This window comes from Triticum urartu, chromosome 1, assembly GCF_003073215.2.
Source record: "Triticum urartu cultivar G1812 chromosome 1, Tu2.1, whole genome shotgun sequence".
NCBI classification, from domain to species: domain Eukaryota; kingdom Viridiplantae; phylum Streptophyta; class Magnoliopsida; order Poales; family Poaceae; genus Triticum; species Triticum urartu.
This window is the reverse complement of record NC_053022.1, coordinates 43,840,008-43,860,121: the sequence shown is the minus strand read 5'-3', so window position 1 is coordinate 43,860,121 and position 20,114 is coordinate 43,840,008. Positions and strand designations below refer to the sequence as shown.

General features: G+C 47.5%; 1 pseudogene; it reads left to right on the top strand.

The window, feature by feature from the left end:
• Nucleotides 1–5,456: 5,456 nt before the first annotated feature.
• LOC125532681 lies at nucleotides 5,457–8,731 on the top strand (annotated as a pseudogene).
• The last annotated feature ends 11,383 nt before the right edge of the window (nucleotides 8,732–20,114 follow it).

The following is a 20,114-nucleotide window of genomic DNA, read 5'->3' as shown; positions in this document are numbered from 1 at the left end:
TACTGTTTTGTACTAATCCTAGAACCAAATGGCTTTTGTAAAATGTGGAGCTTTGACATATAGATACGTACTATACATTATTTAGCACCGCCACAATAAGTTTGAGGATTAAATGAATCCATTTGAATTTTGTTTAAATAGAAAGATTTATTTTGGGGCTGTTTCGTCCAGTTTAAAATAGTTTAAAGGCATTTTAATAATTCCAATAATGTTGGATTATTCATGATAATTAGTTAGTAATTTTTGGAACCCAACGAACATTTTTGTTTTACCGCTAGAAAAATAATAATTTTGACTCTATCATAATTCGAATTTGAACTCAGTTTGAAAGAAGTGAGGTTTGCAAAATTTTAATTATGATGACCTGACATCATTAGTAGGGGTTTATTGTAGCTTAACTATTGGGGTGTCACAAATCTCCTCCACTACAAGAAATCTCGTCCCGAGATTTTAAGAGGTGGAGTAAGGGAGAAAGTTCTGGTCACGAAATTCTAACGAATCTTCTCGGTCTTGGTTGCTCTTCTCGAAGAGGTCAATCCATTACATTGATATCTTCATACCTATGCATCAATGCATCATGATGAAGTTGTCGTCCTTTCTTCGGGAACTCCATCGTACTTATGAAAGAATAAGGGGGTATTCCGGGAGAATGGACCTCTTCAAGGTTGACTATCTGGTAGATAACAACGGGGAAGGTGGCGGAAAGTAACTCTCGAATTGAAACTTAAGAAGATATCGAGAGTAAGGTAAGAAGGTGCAATAAGAAGTTTCAAGCGAATACGCAATCATTTGTTGCCTGTAACAGAGTGTGGAAGGGATTCAGAGCAATGGGCATAAGTATTGTTTCGGATACCAGAATTGGTGATCTCTCGAAAGGTGGATCGTCAATTACATACAAAGCCACGCGTGAGAAATAACTTTGGAAACAGGGGGTACATGAGATTCATGTTTCGATCCTGTGGAACTGTGGGTTATGGGCCCACAATGTGGGTTAAAAGTAGAAAGGGCGGTAATGTCATGCACGAGCATGTAAGCAAGGCATGTCAGAGGATAGCCTATCAGTTATGTCGGCAACAACATCGGTACCAAGGGCGAGGGATGAAGAGAACCATTTTCCTGCTCGTCGAACGAGGAGGGCCAATAGGCAAAGTTCTCGTCCATCGGTGGTTATCGGAATGTCATCAACAATAGTAACATGTTCTTACTGACAGAGTTGTACACCGGGGTGCTTATAAAGGCAGTGACTTATTACTGCTTAGATCATATAAACCTCAAGAAGTTTAAACAGAACAATAGTAGCACGATCAATGTTTGAATGATGATTCAATAAGCAATAAACTTAGAATGAAACTATCGACCGTTAACTTCAAATCAATAAGGTTGCTAGAAGGGCAGAATCGAAATAGTGCCCTTCACCTGTTGGTGTCCCGGTTAGAATCGACACGGGACCAAGAATTAATGGTGATGATGAGAAGTATCACTATACCAGGAACTCTTAAGAGGTGGAGCAATTCTCAGAACATTCTCGACATAATAGATGGTAATACTGTTGGGTTTCGTAGTAATTTCAAAAAAATTCCTACGCACACGCAAGATCATGTGATGCATAGCAACGAGGGGGAGAGTGTTGTCTACGTACCCAACGCAGACCGACTGCGGAAGCGATGACACGACGTAGAGGAAGTAGTCGTACGTCTTCACGATCCAACCGATCAAGCACCGAAACTACGGCACCTCCGAGTTCGAGCACACGTTCAGCTCGATGACGATCCCCGGACTCCGATCCAGCAAAGTGTCGGGGAAGAGTTCCGTCAGCACGACGGCGTGGTGACGATCTTGATGTACTACAGCAGCAGGGCTTCGCCTAAACTCCGCCACAGTATTATCGAGGTATATGGTGGCAGGGGGCACCGCACACGGCTAAGGAATAGATCACGTGGATCAACTTGTGTGTCTAGAGGTGTCCCCTGCCTCCGTATATAAAGGAGTAGAGGGGGGAGGCTGGCCGGCCAAGGAGGGAGGCGCAGGAGGAGTCCTACTCCTTCCGGGAGTAGGACTCCCCTCCAATCCTATTCCAACTAGGATTCCTCGAGGGGGAAAGAGGGAGAGGGGTGGCCGGCCACCTCTCCTAGTCCTAATAGGACTAGGGGAAGGGGGGAGGCGCGCGGCCCTTGTGGGCAGCCCTTTCACCTTTCCACTAAGGCCCATGAAGGCCCATATGGCTCCCGGGGGGTTCCGGTAACCTCCCGGTAACCTGGTAAAATCCCGATTTCACCCGGAACACTTCCGATGTCCAAACATAGGCTTCCAATATATCAATCTTTACGTCTCGACCATTTCGAGACTCCTCGTCATGTCCGTGATCACATCCGGGACTCCGAACAACCTTCGGTACATCAAAATGCATAAACTCATAATGTAACTGTCATCGTAACCTTAAGCGTGCGGACCCTACGGGTTCGAGAACAATGTAGACATGACCGAGACATGTCTCTGGTCAATAACCAATAGCGGGACCTGGATGCCCATATTGGCTCCTACATATTCTACGAAGATCTTTATCGGTCAGACCGCATAACAACATACGTTGTTCCCTTTCATCGGTATGTTACTTGCCCGAGATTCGATCGTCGGTATTCCAATACCTAGTTCAATCTCGTTACCGGCAAGTCTCTTTTACTCGTTCCGTAATACATCATCTCACAACTAACATATTAGTTGCAATGCTTGCAAGGCTTATGTGATGTGTATTACCGAGAGGGCCCAGAGATACCTCTCCGACAATCGGAGTGACAAATCCTAATCTCGAAATACGCCAACCCAACATGTACCTTTGGAGACACCTGTAGAGCTCCTTTATAATCACCCATTTACGTTGTGACGTTTGGTAGCACACAAAGTGTTCCTCCGGCAAACGGGAGTTGCATAATCTCATAGTTATAGGAACATGTATAAGTCATGAAGAAAGCAATAGCAACATACTAAACGATCGGGTGCTAAGCTAATGGAATGGGTCATGTCAATCAGATCATTCTCTTAATGATGTGATCCCATTAATCAAATAACAACTCATTGTTCATGGTTAGGAAACATAACCATCTTTGATTAACGAGCTAGTCAAGTAGAGGCATACTAGTGACACTTTGTTTGTCTATGTATTCACACATGTATTATGTTTCCGGTTAATACAATTCTAGCATGAATAATAAACATTTATCATGATTATAAGGAAATAAATAATAACTTTATTATTGCCTCTAGGGCATATTTCCTTCAGTTCCAAGGTAGATCATAACACCAGTTGGATAGAAGGGAACTCAAGGTACTACACGAGACATGAACAAGTTTGTGTTGGAGGGAAGGCAATAAAGTTGCCGATGATAACACAAATCATCATGGGGCAAGGAGGGTATTTATGATCAAGAATTCGATAGAGATCTCGGAAGAACCCATAATGTTGATGATGATCATGACACCTTAGTTGAGAGATTTCATGAAGATGTAATCGATCGGTGACGACATCAAGTCAAAGGAATGATGAAGCGAAAGGTTTTTGGAACCATGGGTACGACATCAACTCGGGACCAAGCTTGCTGTTCGAGGTGAACGATAAGACGAGGAAGATCGACGTAAGCTTAGCTCATCGTCGAAAGTTGTGCTCTGGGAATAAGGACCAGGTGGCATAGCCTAAATTTTAGCACAAGATGATAGCTGATCAGGGTAGGATTGACATGCTCGAGGACAAACTCATGATTAAAGGAGATTACTAAGAGTTGTTTAATCATGGTGTGGACCCGATTTAGTTATCGGTGTCCTCGAGTGACTAACAACTCGGAAGGTGAAGAAATGAGAGGATGTGAGCATCAGCACACAACCATTTCTTCACCTTCCATTTTTCTCCTGCCATCGCAGCCGCTCCACCACCCCGGCTGCCCGCCACATCCCTATCGGAACTCTCTGAGTCCACCACATCCAACGGTACACCCCGGGCACCACCTACGTGGTTTCTCCTTCGCCGTCATTCCGCACCTCTCCTTCTACCGCCGCACAGGTACCATCCGTTCCTAACATACTCACCATGCCTGGCAATTGTTCGGTGAAATGCCCGTGCTAAATTTTTTTGTCCCTTCTTTGAAGCAATGGATTCGGATGTGGAGTACATATACGGGCACTATGTTGAGTCATCCGACGGCTTGTTCAATGAGGAGGACTACACAGATGATACGCCAATGATGTAGGTGGTCCTTACAAATGGAGAGCGTGCGAAAGAGCATGTTCTCAATTTCAATGGATCGATCAAGAGTCATCAGAGTGCTCAACCGCAATAGGTCGTGCTCAACACCATCTCTAACCTAGTTGGCTGGAAAAAAATCTCACTTTGCCCAAAGACAAGAAGCAGGTAGCAAGGATATTGAGAGGGATTTGAAGTTCTGCAGGCAAGTTTTGTACTTGTTCGTGGACCTACTAAAAAATGGAATCGAGAGAGCTTGTGGGAGGTGATGACCTCTTGTGTGATCATGCACTACATGATCGTGCAGAATAAGGATGATTATGTTGTCGCAGGTCTTGAATTTGAGAACACGGTGATTCTATCAAACTTTCAGACCAGAATCTGCCACATTTAAAGAGTTTGTTCAAATGTATTAACAAATTGAGCACTGAGAAACCCATGAGCAACTGAAGAAAGAGTTGATTGAGTATCTGTGGGCGGTTAAAGGGGATAACAATGTTGGAGTGTAATATTTAAGTATTTTTAAAATAGAAGTACTGATGCATTTGAACATTTGAACTATTCTAGCTAAATTGAAACTATATATGCGGCTATTAAGCGTGCGGACATTAAAAAAATTAAGGACCGATGTATGAGAATAGTATTGAATGGCCGGCTCCTGCATCTGTGTCTATGGACTAGTCGCTGAAATTTGTGGATCAGTGTTTGAGATATCCTATGAGATCGGGTTGGATGATAATTCTGTGACTGGACAGTGATCCGGTGGGATGTATAGTGAGGTTTTGAGACGTCCGGTTCTAGATGCTCTTGCATCCACGGTCTCAAAACGAAAGGTGACTTCTCCGTTGAGATCATCGCCACCTTACATCACCTGCGCACTCATCCCCCGTACAAAAAACGCGAGATATCGTGGCAGCTGGTAAGCCGCGCCGTCGTGTAATCACACCATTCGTCTCGCTACGGACAAGGCGCGTCTGTGTGCGCGCACCAGATTAACGAAGTATGCTTCTCAAAAAAAAAGATTAACGAAGTATGAAAATTTTGACTAAACGTTGTCAACAAATTTCATGAGCACGAATCGGACGTGAGCCGGCGGCTATACAGAGATAACGACGGATTTCATAAGCTATAGTACCATGTCGATGACGGTGTCATATAGTAAGTGAAAGTGCGAGTGGAGGTTGGCAGAAGACCCAAGGAACTAGCTAGCTCGAGGTAGGTGATCATGGCGCAAAAGGCGGCCGACGTAGCAGCCACGAGCGGCGCTGGCAAGGCCAACCCGCACACGGTGGTGGTGGTGTACCCGCAGCAGGGCCACGTGATCCCGGTGACGCTCCTCTCGCTGCGCCTGGCGGCACGGGCCTTCGCCGTTACGGTCGTCAACACGGAGGCCGTGCACGACCAGACGGCGCGCGCGTCGGGGATGGACGTGCGCTACGAGCTTATCAGCGACGGCCTTCCCGTGGGGTTCGACTGGTCGCTGAACCACGACGAGTTCATGGGCTCGCTGCTCCACGCGCACTCCGGCCACGTCGAGGAGGTGCTCGGCCGCGTCGTGGTCGACCCGGCCGCGACGTGCCTCGTCGCCGACACCTTCTTCGTGTGGCCGGTGACGCTGGCCAGCAAGTTCGGCATCGCGTACGTGTCCTTCTGGACGGAGCCCGCGCTCATCTTCAACCTCTACTACCACGTTCACCTGCTCACCAACAACGGCCACTTCGATTGCAATGGTGAAAAATTCGATTTTTGGAATCCACTCCAATATGCTTATGTTTCAATTCAACAGAGTGCCACTAATATTTTTGTCAAAAAAATATAAGAGTGTTTAGATCACTAAAGTGAGGGAGTAGTAGTAAATTTGGTTGCTGCAAAATGGTTTGCCATGCCATCAATTTTGAAGTTTCCTTTTTTGCAGAGCCTCGGAAGGACACGATCACCTACATCCCTGGCGTGCCGGCGATCGAGCTGCACGAACTCATGTGAGTGAAGTCTGTTTTAAACCTTGAATTTGTAGGGCTTATCGGAAACAAACCTCTACCTCTAAATCCCATGAAGTTCATACCCTATACTTATCGATCCCAGTCAATCTCGACCCCAAACCCGTTTGCATTGGGTTTGGCACGCTAGAAAAATAATGATCTCAGCCGGGATTACTCTCTAGTCTCACCGACTGCACGGGTCCACATATCATATTCATCTTCCCCAATCTCTCCATCTCTCCCTCCCGAGAAACAACGGCATCTCCTTCCTCAGGCATGGTGACGGGCTGCCATTCACTTGCACGCCGCGGTTTATCTACCAATCGAGTCGTCGATGTACCCTGCCGGCCGTGCCACTTCTTACACGCCGCTTGATGTCGTGCGAGCCACTCCGTGCTCGAATAGGCCGCACATGTGCAGCCGCCGCTGGCCCGCTGCTGCCACCTTCTCTTGTCAGAGCATTGTTGCTGCCTTCGCGTTGCACATCGATGTGCAAGCTGTGCTTTCGTACCTGTTGCACCACACAGTGGGTCGAGCTACATGCCGGCCTCGCCGGTAGTCTTGCTGGCCACACGGTGTGTGTGAATCACCGATGATTTTCATTGATCACATCCAAGTGTTTATCTACATGTACTACAAGGGTAAGTGGGTAACAACGGAAATCGCAGCTGATTAGCATTACACAGGCGTGGGCGGGAGCATGGAGCGCTAGAGCACCGTGTTTGCATCGGCCGGCAGCATGGTGAGCGTCAGACACGGGTATGAGCCACTGCCATCTCCGTCGCGGCGTCGCGTAGCTCGGCTCCATGCTCGCTGTGAGTGCACGCCGATCCGCCGGCCGCAGTGCCACATGCTGGTACGGCTACCTCCACACGTTGAGTCACTTGCGGCCACGAGTCGCCGCCCCGTACGAGCGTGAAGCGTCGCTACGCACTGGCGCGAGCACCTTCGTCGCACCTTCGTATGCCTAGCCCCTCCAGGATCCTCGTGACATCGCGTGGCCGGCTACAGGCAGATTGGCGGCGGGGCTTATAGGCGTGTTCCGCGCAGCGGCACATCGGACGCGAGGCGGGAGGATGGCAGCGTGAAGGGGCGGGCCATGAACAACGACCGGGCTAACGTCCACGGCGGCGCCAGGGACGCATGGGGGTACTACATGCCCTTGTCCGTCGATGAGCCCCATGGCGGGCAAGTGTCGCCGTTCTGCCATGTTGGTGCCGTCGAGGCGCTGTGCTGGTTTCAGGATGGAGAGAAACAGGAGGGGATTGGGGGTAGAGGATAGAGATGACAAGTGGGGCAGGGGTGTAAGTGAGAGTAGACTTTGATCCCAGGTAGGATGTATCTTTTCCCGGTGTGCCAAACAGGTCAAGGTTAAAATTGACCGGGATCAGTGAGTATAGGGTACAAACTTCAGGGATTTAAAGGTGAGGGTTTATTTTCAACGTGCTCTACATCCTCAAGGTTTAAAACAGACTTCACTCGCTCATGTCGTACCTCCAGGAGACGGACACCACCAGCGTGGTGCACTACATCATCTTCAAGGCCTTCGAAGAGGCGCGCGGCGCCGACTACGTTCTCTGCAACACAGTGGAGGAGCTGGAGCCATCCACCATCGCCGCCCTCCGCTCCGAGAAACCCTTCTACGCCGTCGGCCCCATCTTCCCTGCCGGCTTCGCCCGCAGTGCCGTCGCCACCTCCATGTGGGCCGAGTCCGACTGCTCCCACTGGCTGGACGAACAGCCGCCGGGGTCCGTGCTCTACATCTCCAGTGGCGGAGCCAGAAACTAAATATAGAGGGGGCCAAAACATGTCATATAATGTTAGAGGGGGCCAAATCACCTAAACATAGCTAATTTTGTTTGACAAATGGAAGATTAGGAGTACATATAGATGTATTTGTGAGTGCATAGGGGGGGCCATGGCCCCTGCCAGCACCCCTGCCTCCGCCACTGTACATCTCCTTCGGCAGCTATGCGCACGTCACCAAGCAAGAGCTGCACAAGATCGCTGGGGGGTCCTGGCCAGCGGTACGAGGTTTCTGTGGGTGATGTGGCCAGACATCGTCAGCTCCGACGACCCGAACCCGCTGCCTGAGGGGTTCGTGGCCGCGTCCGCCGGGCGTGGCCTGGTGGTGCCTTGGTGCTGCCAGGTGGAGGTGCTCTCGCACACCGCGCTGGGTGGCTTCCTCACGCACTGCAGGTGGAACTCTGTGCTGGAGAGCGTGTGGGCTGGAGTGCCCATGCTCTGCTTACCGCTGCTCACCGACCAATTCACTAACCGGCGGCTCATCGTGTGGGAGTGGAGCGTCGGCATGCCCATCGGGGATCGTGGTGCGGTGTTCGCGGACGAGGTGAGGGCGAGGATTGCGGGAATCATGTCCGGGAAAGAGGGTGAGGAGCTCCGGGAGGCGGTGAAGAAGGTGAGGGCGACGCTCGAGGACGCCATGACGCACGGTGGGTCATCACAACAGAGCTTCGATGAGTTTGTCGACGAGCTAACGCGCCGTTGCAGCGGACGTTAAGCTGGGCCGACCAATGGGCCAGGAGCGTCGCATGACGGGCGTTGGAGAAGTGGCCGCGAATAAGAGGCTTTGTACTTTTTCTTGTCTGTAGTGTGTGTCCGGTCATTGACTCGGTGTTGTGCAGTGTGATCTTGTTTTCTCTACATATGAAAACTGTCTAAAGTCAAAATTAAAGTTATATAATAAAAATTAAATTTGTGATGCATCTAATGATGCGTACTGATTTTGTGTTGTGAATGTTGGTATTTATTTAATATAAAATTAGTCAAACTTTATAAAGTTTGACTTCAATCAAATCTTATCAGATTTGCCAAATCATATCTAGATGAGATTTGACAATGTTTACATGCCAGTAGATGTGATTTGGGGCGTCACTGCCCTTGTCTTGGGCACGAAGGTCTCCGGCGCTTCCTTAAGGCTTCTCCTTCGTTCCGGGCCAAGTTGCCCCCCGGTAGACATGACTTTTTTTATAGACATTCTACATGTTCTTTATACACTATAAACATTTTTTCTACACATGTTTAGCATTCTTTTAAAAACATAACTAACATTTTTTTAAAGGGACGTGTTACGCGTCCGTCGGTTGATCTTTTTAATAGATCAGCCGGATCGCGAGCCGTCAGATGCCGCATCAAGCGGCCGAGTGCGCCCCATCATTGCAACACATGTCTTGTTGCAGAATTATGTCTGCAACATAGGCCTTGTTGCAGAATTTTTTTGCAATAGTTGTTTTGTTGTATTTTTTGCAACTGAGTTTAATGTTTTCTGCAATCAAGGTCTTGTTGCAGAAAAAATTTGTAAGAGAAGTTTTGTTATAAAATGTGGACTCATCGTAGATCATTGCAACACTACACATGTTTCAGAAACATAGCTCCTGTTGCAAAAGCGCATTTGAGTGCGGGCTCTCACTTCAACACATGTAACGCAGGGAAGGTGGCGGACGCGCCGCTGCGATCCGCAGTGCTAGGCGTCAACCGGCTGATCCGCGCGTGGGGTCAGCCGGCTCGACCACCGTTCGATTTAATCGTGGATCCCCTTGAGAAGGACTGCATGCACATGTCACTTTCATGCTGACGTATTGGTGGACCGCGATTGCTTTTCCTTTTGTACTAATCCATGATGTCCGGATAATTAAGGTACAGTAATTCCTTGCTAATGATGCCACATCATCATGATTACTGTTAGTAAACTCGCGTTGATCCAATCCCGTTCGAATTCAAATTCTAAATCAAGTCAAACGGCAAAAGTTTTCTAACGATTAAACTAAAATGTTTGCGATATTGTATAAATTCCCCTGACCTTTGTCAAGTTGAACCAACTCAAATTGGCTGACAAATAAATTCCTAGGTTTTCAATAAGTGGTCCAAAGGCTTCTAAATTGGCCTTTTCAAAAAAAGCAAACCCCCCCCCAACGCTGAACCGACCGGCCCAGCTAGCAAACTGGCCAGCCCAGACAACCAGCCCCCCCCCCCCACCGGTCTCCTTCTCCCTCTGTTCCATGGCGCGGTCGCTACAAGGGTGAGGTCGACCCCGACCACCTCGTCGGCCCCGCCGAGAGTATAAGGCCGCAGCCCCCCCCACGGCCCCTCGTCGCCCAGATCTCCCCTCGCCTCCCAGATCGCCTCGCTTCCTCTCCCTTCTCCAGCGCCGGGGAGAAGCGCCCGAAGCCGCCACCGTCTCCGAGCGTCGCCATGGCCCGTCGAAGCCGCGGCCACTGGCCTCATCGCACCCCATCGCCGTGCCCATCCGCACCTTGGGCCTCGTCTTCTTCGTCTACAGAACCAGGTTGGCGCCGGGGAGCCTCAGCAACGCCGGTTGTGCCCGTTCCCCTCGCCGGTGCTTGCCTCGGCTACCTCAGCGACCTTCAGCTCCGATCCTCCCCGCGTCCACGCGAGCTCGCCGTCGTCTACCTCGTTGTGAGCTCCCACGCAGATTCCCCTTCCCATCTCCTGTTTTCGTCTCGCCGTTGGTCGTCGTCCCGCGCACGCCAGCGCGACTCCGTGCCCGGGCCCCGTCCCCGCCGTCACGCCCGAGCTCCGAGGAGCTCGCGGCCGCCGTTGCGCCGATGCTGCAGCCGCCCGCCTTCCGCGTCCGCGGATGCGCCGTCGCGCTCGCCGGCCGTCCCCTCCACCCCGCTGCCATGTTCCAGCCACCGCCCGCGTAGACCGTGGCCGCCGGCGCTCATGCCCGGCCCTCCCCCATCGCCCGGGCAGGCTACGGCCTCGGGCACGGGCGCCCCTCCGCCCCGTTTTCTCCTACAGCGCCCCGCACCGGCGCCAGGCCGCGCCCCGCTCTCCCGCCCCTCGCAACTGCTTCGGCCGGCCGCTCTTGGCCATGGCCTCGCCTTTCTCTGAACGAGCACGGGTTCATCCGAACTGATAATGGGGATTAGCCCCTGTTCTTTTTGTTGTTTTTTATTACTTAGAGTTAGCTTAATGACAGGTGGCCCCCCCACTATTAGTTAATTAACTAAAATCTAAAGTTAATTAAGTTAATAGACACTGACAGCTCGGCCCCACGATCTAATTAGTTTAACTAAAACAAGTAGCTGTTCAGTTAATGACAGATGGGTCCCACAGGGGCCTTTGACCAGTCAACATTGACCAGTCAACTGCCGACTGGGCAGTTGACTGGGCCCTCTGTCAGCCCCACACAGCCGCGGGCTGGGTGTACTTTTGGGTACACTTAGCATTTCTAATCTATTTTCGAAATATTATTAATTTCAGAAAATGGTTTAATCTTTGATAATTCGTAGAAAATAAACCGTAACTCGGATGAAAATGTTTTCTATATGAAAGTTGCTCAGAAAAATACAACGAATCCGAATACGTGATCCGTTCATCTGTCACATGCCCCTAGCATGCTGAACATGGGACATTCCCCCTCCGGTCATTTGTCTGACACAGGTCCGGAACCGGGAAAACATTCCCGGTTGATTTTCCCCTTATCCTTTATCGTGTAGCCTTACGTTAGGTCACACCCGGCACAACTTATTGCCATGTTATGCCTTGTGATGCATTGTTTGCTCTATATTTACTGTTTCTTTCCCCTCTTCTCTCCAGTAGACCCCGAGACCGATGATGCCGCTGTGATCGACTACGTCACCGACGACCCCTCCTTCTTGTCTGAGCAACCAGGCAAGCAAACCCTCCTTGAGCATTCCGATATCGCCCATTTCTTTCCCTCTCATGCTTGCATTAGAACTGCTACTGCTTTCTGTATGATCCTACTCTAATGCATAGCCTGTTTTGTTACCCGCTTTCATACCTTACCTGCTTATCCTAAACTGCTTAGTATAGGTTGGTTCGTGATCCATCAATGACCCCCACCTTGTCCAAGTTGCCTCGCTTTATGTTTGATGAATCGATCAACATGATCGACGTCCAAGCCCCGACACCGCACATCACCCCCCTAGTTGTATGACTCTACAGAGTTACCATCGAGTGCCGAGGGTGGAACCTCTTACATCACTCCTGATGAGATCTCTCTAGTATAGCTATCCGGTCGTGGTCATCGAGGGTGATTTCCTCCTTAACCACTTCCGATACGACTCTGTCGTGCAACCCCTCAAGTGTGAACCTCGAGGGTGGTCCCCCTTACGTTCACCTTGATGATTACATCAAGTGGAATTCACCGGGGGTGATTCCTCGGGTTTTCCCTTGATGTTTGGACACACGGTTACTATGGTTACTATGACTTCATACTGAACCATGTTATTAAAGACGGGTCGACCCTGAGGGGTACCTGCGCGAGCTTAATAGCGAGTGATGTGGAGTCGGGTTGACCTGGAAGGTGCCCGCGAGATACTTACGGGGTGTGGCCGGACATTCTTAGCCCTTGCCGCAAGTACTCGAGACGGGGCGACGGGGTCACATCGATCGTGAGTCTCTGCTCGTTACCGCGCGTTCCTAATCCACTATAATTTGGATATTTGATCCGAGGGCCTCTGTCCTAATAGCACTAACCATCACGTGGGCATAGTATGGGCGTTCTGCGTCGTATACATCAGCCGAAGCTTAATAGACGTCAGCGACTGAGCGGCGCGCGTCGGGTTGGACTGCGTAAGCTCCTGCCTTGTTGAAGGAGGTAGCTAGGTCTGCTCACCGGCCGCCCACGCAACGTGCAGGAGTTCCCGGGGAGATGGTCCATGACTCCTGGGGGCATAGGTTTAGTCCGGCGTGCTGGCCTCTCTATTAAGCCTAGGTTGGGTTGCGGCGTATTGTTTGGCTGAGGCCGGGCATGACCCAGGAAAGTGTGTCCGGCCAGAGTTAATCGAGCGTGGTGGGTAAGTTGGTGCACCCCTGTAGGGAAGAAAACATCTATCGACAGCCTGTCCTACGGTAACGGACACTGGAGTTGTATCCTGATCGATACAACTAGAACTGGATACTTGTGATGAGAAATGGATTGTGATGAGACTTGGATATGAGATGATAACTGAATAGTATGGCTCTGGGATTGCTTTCTCGCAGGGAGCCGAGAAAGGATCTCTGGCCGAGGTTGTTAACACTTCTACTACTTTACTTTATGCTACTCTACTCCCTCCTGTTGCTGCAAGATGGTGGTTTCCAGAAGATGCTAGTCTTCGATAGACTAGGCCTTTCCCCCTTCTCTTCTGGCATTCTGCAGTTTAGTCCACAGATACAACCCATTCCTTTGATACAGATGCATACTTAGTTTAGATCTGATGTAAGTCTTGCGAGTACTTTGGATGAGTACTCACAGTTTCTCTGCTACTTCTTTTTCCCCCATACCCGATTGTTGTGACCAGATGACGGATCCCAGGAGCCAGACGACGCCAGTGATGACTACTACTACCCGAAGGATGCCTACTACTACGTGAAGACTGCCGACGACCAGGAGTAGTTAGGAGGCTCCCAGGCAGGAGGCCTTGCCTTTTCGATCGATGTTGTTTTTGTGCTAGCATTCTTAAGGCAAACTTGTCTAACTCATGTCTGTACTCAGATATTGTTGCTTCCGCTGACTCTTGTGTATTCGAGCTTATGTATTCGAGCCCTCGAGGCCTCTGGCTTGTAATATAAAGCTTGTATTATTCTAATTTGTGTCTAGAGTTGTGTTGTGATATCTTCCCGTGAGTCCTTGATCTTGATCGTACACATTTGCGTGTATGATTAGTGTATGATTGAATCGAGAGCGTCACAAGTTGGTACCAGAGCCAGCTGCCTGTAGGTAGCCCCCTTTCCAACTCCTTGGCCGAAGTTGAGTCTAGTCACTGAAAAAACTTTTACTAACATTTGTTGTGTGGCTTACGGGCCCACGTCGCCATTGGGTGGTATTAGGATCTTTTACTCCTCGTCTATACTGTGGGACTCTGATCTCTCGTCTATTCGGGTTAAAGAATTTACTAACTCTGACTCTAGGATCTCATAACCACTTCCTCCCGGAGAGCCCCTTCACTACAAATGATCGCTTGCTTCGCCAGGAGATTCTGCAGATACTCCTCGATGTTTCCCGAGACCCTGTGCCCACTGCTTTGCAGTTCCTGACCACCGATATTCCCCGTAAATAACATCCTTGCCGCTTGTACATTCTTCCCCAGTTGTTCCTGTTGTTACAAGATACCCCTAGTACTCTCCGTTGTTTCGAGAATCCTTTGTGCCTTCTGCTTTGCAGCTTCTTTTCGCACTGCGGATAATTCACTTAACTGGGGATCGTTCATCCCCAGTTGTTCATATGCTTTCCAAAAATACCTGAAAATGCCATCTGATCTTTCAAAATCCTCTCCAGCCTATTGCTCTTGATTCTCCTTGCCTGCTTGCATTAAGATTAAGTCCATATGTCTAGCAATATTCTTTAAAATTCTTTGTGATTGTCATTCTGTTCCTATGGATTCAGCGTGTGTGCGAATATTCGCAATCATCAATTTATCCTTGGAAATTTTCTTTCCAGCTCAGACATCCTTCCAGATATGAGATGGTTCTTGCCCAATCAAGATTTGATCGGGTGCACCTCTAAGTCTATTCAACTTACTCATCTTTTGATCAGAGCCTCTGCTTCTGATCCTTCGTCTAGAAATCATAATTCCTGGGTACCCAAGCATCGAATCATTCAGACGTTTGTATAGCCGATGCCTTTGCATCCCCTTCTTCATTTGATTGATTACCGATACTCACATCAACTCTGTTGTGTATCGCCAGATCCATTGCTGGGTTGTTATTCAACATTGTCCTTCACATCCAAAAATTTTATCAGTTTTTCCCTGATATATAATACCTTCGGTATATTGTATCATCTGCTTTGACTCCGATACTCTGCTTTTGAACTCGTATCTTTTGCTTGGTTGGTGGTTGTATAGATTCGTAAAAATGCCCCAATGGGTTGAACTTATGCCTTCCATAATCCGTGTGAACCTACTCTTCTGGTACTTCGCCAGCTAAATCCTCTGCATTACAATTTCATCGAAAAACGAGGAGTGAATGAAAAGTTGTGTATTGGAGAAGTGGGAGTCGACCTTGAACCTTGCGTTCATGCCCATGGACACGATGCCGATCTTATCATGGAAGCTTCTCGTAAAAATAATACCCCCCTTGGTATAAGTTCATCTTATATCTAGGATTTGGTTTTTTGTAATCATGGTTCTGGCCATATTGATATTCTTTGATTCCTTTTCTCAGACAAGTTAAAGCACTTGTCTTCTGCAGACCAATGCATCTCCGCAACCCCTATTTAGATCTTCCTTCGAGTATTACACTCTGGTATCTCGAGAATAACAAAGAACTGTGTTGCTTCTTATGAGTCTTCATATAGTATTGCTTCTAACCGATTTTAGATTTCCCCGGGTTCCGAGTTATTAGTCACTCGAGGACCCGATAAGTGAATTGATTCCACACCCCGATTCAATAACTCTAAGTAACTCTCGTTGCTTACGAGTTTAATATGTTGGGGAACGTAGTAATTTCAAAAAAATTCCTACGCACACGCAAGATCATGGTGATGCATAGCAATGAGAGGGGAGAGTGTTGTCTACGTACCCTCGTAGACCGAAGCGGAAGTGTTGACGCAATGTAGAGGAAGTAGTCGTATGTCTTCCCGGTCCAACCGATCCAAGCACCGTTACTCCGGCACCTCCGAGTTCTTGGCACACGTTCAGCTCGATGACGCTCCCCGGGCTCCGATCCAGCAAAGCTTCGGGGAGGAGTTCCGTCAGCACGACGGCGTGGTGATGATCTTGATGTTCAATCGTCGCAGGGCTTCGCCTAAGAACCACTACAATATGACCGAGGTGTAATATCGTGGAGGGGGGCACCGCACACGGCTAAGGAACAATCACGAAGATCAACTTGTGTGTCTATGGGGTGCCCCCTGCCCCCGTATATAAAGGAGTGGAGGAGGGGAGGGCCGGCCCTCTCTATGGCGCGCCCTAGGGGAGTCCTACTCCCACCGGGAGTAGGATTCCCCCTTTCCTAGTCCAACTAGGAGTCCTTCCATGTAGTAGGAGTAGGAGACAAGGAAGAGGAAGGGAGAAGGGAAGGAAGGAGGGGGCGCAGCCCTTCCCCCTAGTCCAATTCGGACTAGGCCTTGGGGGGGCGCGCGGCCTGCCCTAGGCAGCCCCTCTCTCTTTCCCGTATGGCCCAATAAGGCCCAATACTTCTCCCCCCGTATTCCCGTAACTCCCCGGTACTCCGAAAAATACCCGAACCACTCGGAACCTTTCCGATGTCCGAATATAGTCGTCCAATATATCGATCTTTACGTCTCGATCATTTCGAGACTCCTCGTCATGTCCCCGATCTCATCCGGGACTCCGAACTCCTTCGGTACATCAAAACTCATAAACTCATAATATAACTATCATCAAAACCTTAAGCGTGCGGACCCTACGGTTCGAGAACAATGTAGACATGACCGAGACACGTCTCCGGTCAATAACCAATAGCGGGACCTGGATGCCCATATTGGCTCCTACGTATTCTACGAAGATCTTTATCGGTCAAACCGCATAACAACATACGTTGTTCCCTTTGTCATCGGTATGTTACTTGCCTGAGATTCGATCGTCGGTATCCAATACCTAGTTCAATCTCGTTACCGGCAAGTCTCTTTACTCGTTCCGTAATACATCATCCCGCAACTAACTCATTAGTTGCAATGCTTGCAAGGCTTAAGTGATGTGCATTACCGAGAGGGCCCAGAGATACCTCTCCGACATTCGGAGTGACAAATCCTAATCTCGAAATACGTCAACCCAACATGTATCTTTGGAGACACCTGTAGAGCTCCTTTATAATCACCCAGTTACGTTGTGACATTTGGTAGCACACAAAGTGTTCCTTCGACAAACGGGAGTTGCATAATCTCATAGTCATAGGAACATGTATAAGTCATGAAGAAAGCAATAGCAACATACTAAACGATCGAGTGCTAAGCTAATGGAATGGGTCATGTCAATCAGATCATTCAACTAATGATGTGATCCCGTTATAACAACTCTTTGTCCATGGTTAGCAAACATAACCATCTTTGAGTAACGAGCTAGTCAAGTAGAGGCATACTAGTGACACTCTGTTTGTCTATGTATTCACACATGTATTATGTTTCCGGTTAATACAATTATAGCATGAATAATAAACATTTATCATGATATAAGGAAATAAATAATAACTTTATTATTGCCTCTAGGGCATATTTCCTTCAGTCTCCCACTTGCACTAGAGTCAATAATCTAGATCACATCGCCATGTGATTTAACATCAATAGTTCACATCTTTACGTGATTGGTTCACATCTCCATGTGACTAACACCCAAAGGGTTTACTAGATTCAATAATCTAGTTCACATCGCTATGTGATTAAGACCCAAAAAGTGATCATGTTTTGCTTGTGAGAGAAGTTTAGTCAACGGGTCTGCCACATTCAGATCCGCATGTATTTTGCAAATTTCTATGTCAACAATGCTCTGCATGGAGCTACTCTAGCTAATTGCTCCCACTTTCAATATGTATCCAGATTGAGAATTAGAGTCATCTGGATCAGTGTCAAAACTTGCATCGACGTAACCCTTTACGACGAACCTTTTGTCACCTCCGTAATCGAGAAACATATCCTTATTCCAGTAAGGATAATTTTGACCGCTGTCCATTGATCTACTCCTAGATCACTATTGTACTCCCTCTCTTAACACAGTGTATGGTATACAATAGATCTGGTACACAGCATGGCATACTTTATAGAACCTATGACTGAGGCATAGGGAATGACTTTCATTCTCTTTCTATCTTCTGCCGTGGTCGGGCTTTGAGTCTTACTCAACTTCACACCTTGTAACACAGGCAAGAAACTTTTTCTTTGACTGTTCCATTTTGAACTACTTCAAAATCTTGTCAAGGTATGTACTCATTGAAAAAACTTATCAAGCGTCTTGATCTATCTTTGAAAAACTCCTTTCAAACACTCCTTTATGCTTTGTAGAATAATTCTACATTATTTCTGATCAACAATATGTCATTCACATATACTTATCAGAAATGTTGTAGTGCTCCCACTCACTTTCTTGTAAATACAGACTTCACCGTAAGTCTGTATAAAACTATATGCTTTGATCAACTTATCAAAGCGTATATTCAACCTCCGAGATGCTTGCACCAGTCCATAAATGGATCGCTGGAGCTTGCATATTTTGTTAGCACCTTTAGGATTGACAAAACCATCTTGTTGCATCACATACAACTCTTCTTTAATAAATCCATTAAGGAATGCAGTTTTGTTTATCCATTTGCCAGATTTCATAAAATGCGGCAATTGCTAACATGATTCGGACAGACTTAAGCATAGATACGAGTGAGAAACTCTCATCGTAGTCAACACCTTGAACTTGTTGAAAACCTTTTGCGACAATTCTAGCTTTGTAGATAGTAACACTACTATCCGTGTCCGTCTTCCTCTTGAAGATCCATTTATTATCAATGGCTTGCCGATCCTCGGGCAAGTCCACCAAAGTCCACACTTTGTTCTCATACATGGATCCATATCTCAGATTTCATGGCCTCAAACCATTTCGCGGAATCTGGGCTCATCATCGCTTCCTCATAGTTCGCAAGTTCGTCATGGTCTAGTAACATGACTTCCAGAACAGGATTACCGTACCACTCTGGTGCGGATCTCACTCTGGTTTACCTACGAGATTTGGTAGTAACTTGATCTGAAGTTACATGATCATCATCATTAGCTTCCTCACTAATTGGTGTAGTAGTCACAGGAACAGATTTCTGTGATGAACTACTTTCCAATAAGGGAGCAGGTACAGTTACCTCATCAAGTTCTACTTTCCTCCCACTCACTTCTTTCGAGAGAAACTCCTTCTCTAGAAAACGGAATTTAGCAACAAAATCTTGCCTTCGGATTGTGATAGAAGGTGTACCCAACAGTCTCCTTTGGGTATCCTATGAAGACATATTTCTCCGATTTGGGTTTGAGCTTATCAGGATGAAACTTTTTCATATAAGCATCACAACCCCAAACTTTAAGAAACGACAACTTTGGTTTCTTGCCAAACCACAGTTCAGATTGTGTCGTCTCAACGGACTTAGATGGTGCCCTATTTAACGTGAATGCAGCTGTCTCTAATGCATAACCCCAAAACGATAGTGGTAGATCGGTAAGAGACATCATAGATCGCACTATATCTAATAAAGTACGGTTATGACGTTCGGACACACCATTACACTATGGTGTTCCAGGTGGCGTGAGTAGTGAAACTATTTCACATTGTTTTAATTGAAGACCAAACTCGTAACTCAAATATTTTACCTCTGCGATCATATCGTAGAAACTTTTATTTTCTTGTCACGATGATTTTCCACTTCACTCTGAAATTCTTTGAACTTTTCAAATGTTTCAGACTTATGTTTCATCAAGTAGATATACCCATATCTGCTCAAATCATATGTGAAGGTCAGAAAATAACGATACCCCCGCGAGCCTTCAACACTCTTAATATTCATCGGACCACATACATCAGTATGTATGATCTTCAACAAATCTGTTGCTTGCTTCATTGTTCCGGAGAACGGCGTTTTAGTCATCTTGCCCCAAAAGGCATGGTTCGCAAGCATCAAGTGATTCATAATCAAGTGATTCCAAAATCCCATCAGCATGGAGTTTCTTCATGCGCTTTACACCAATATGACCTAAACGGCAGTGCTACAAATAAGTTGCACTATCATTATTAACTTTGCATCTTTTGGTTTCAATATTATGATTATGTGTATCACTACGATCGAGATCCAACGAACTATTTTCATTGGGTGTGTAACCATATAAGGTTTTATTCATGTAAACAGAACAACAATTTATTCTTTTACTCAAATGAATAACCGTATTACAATAAACATGATCAAACCATATTCATGCTCAACGCAAAAAC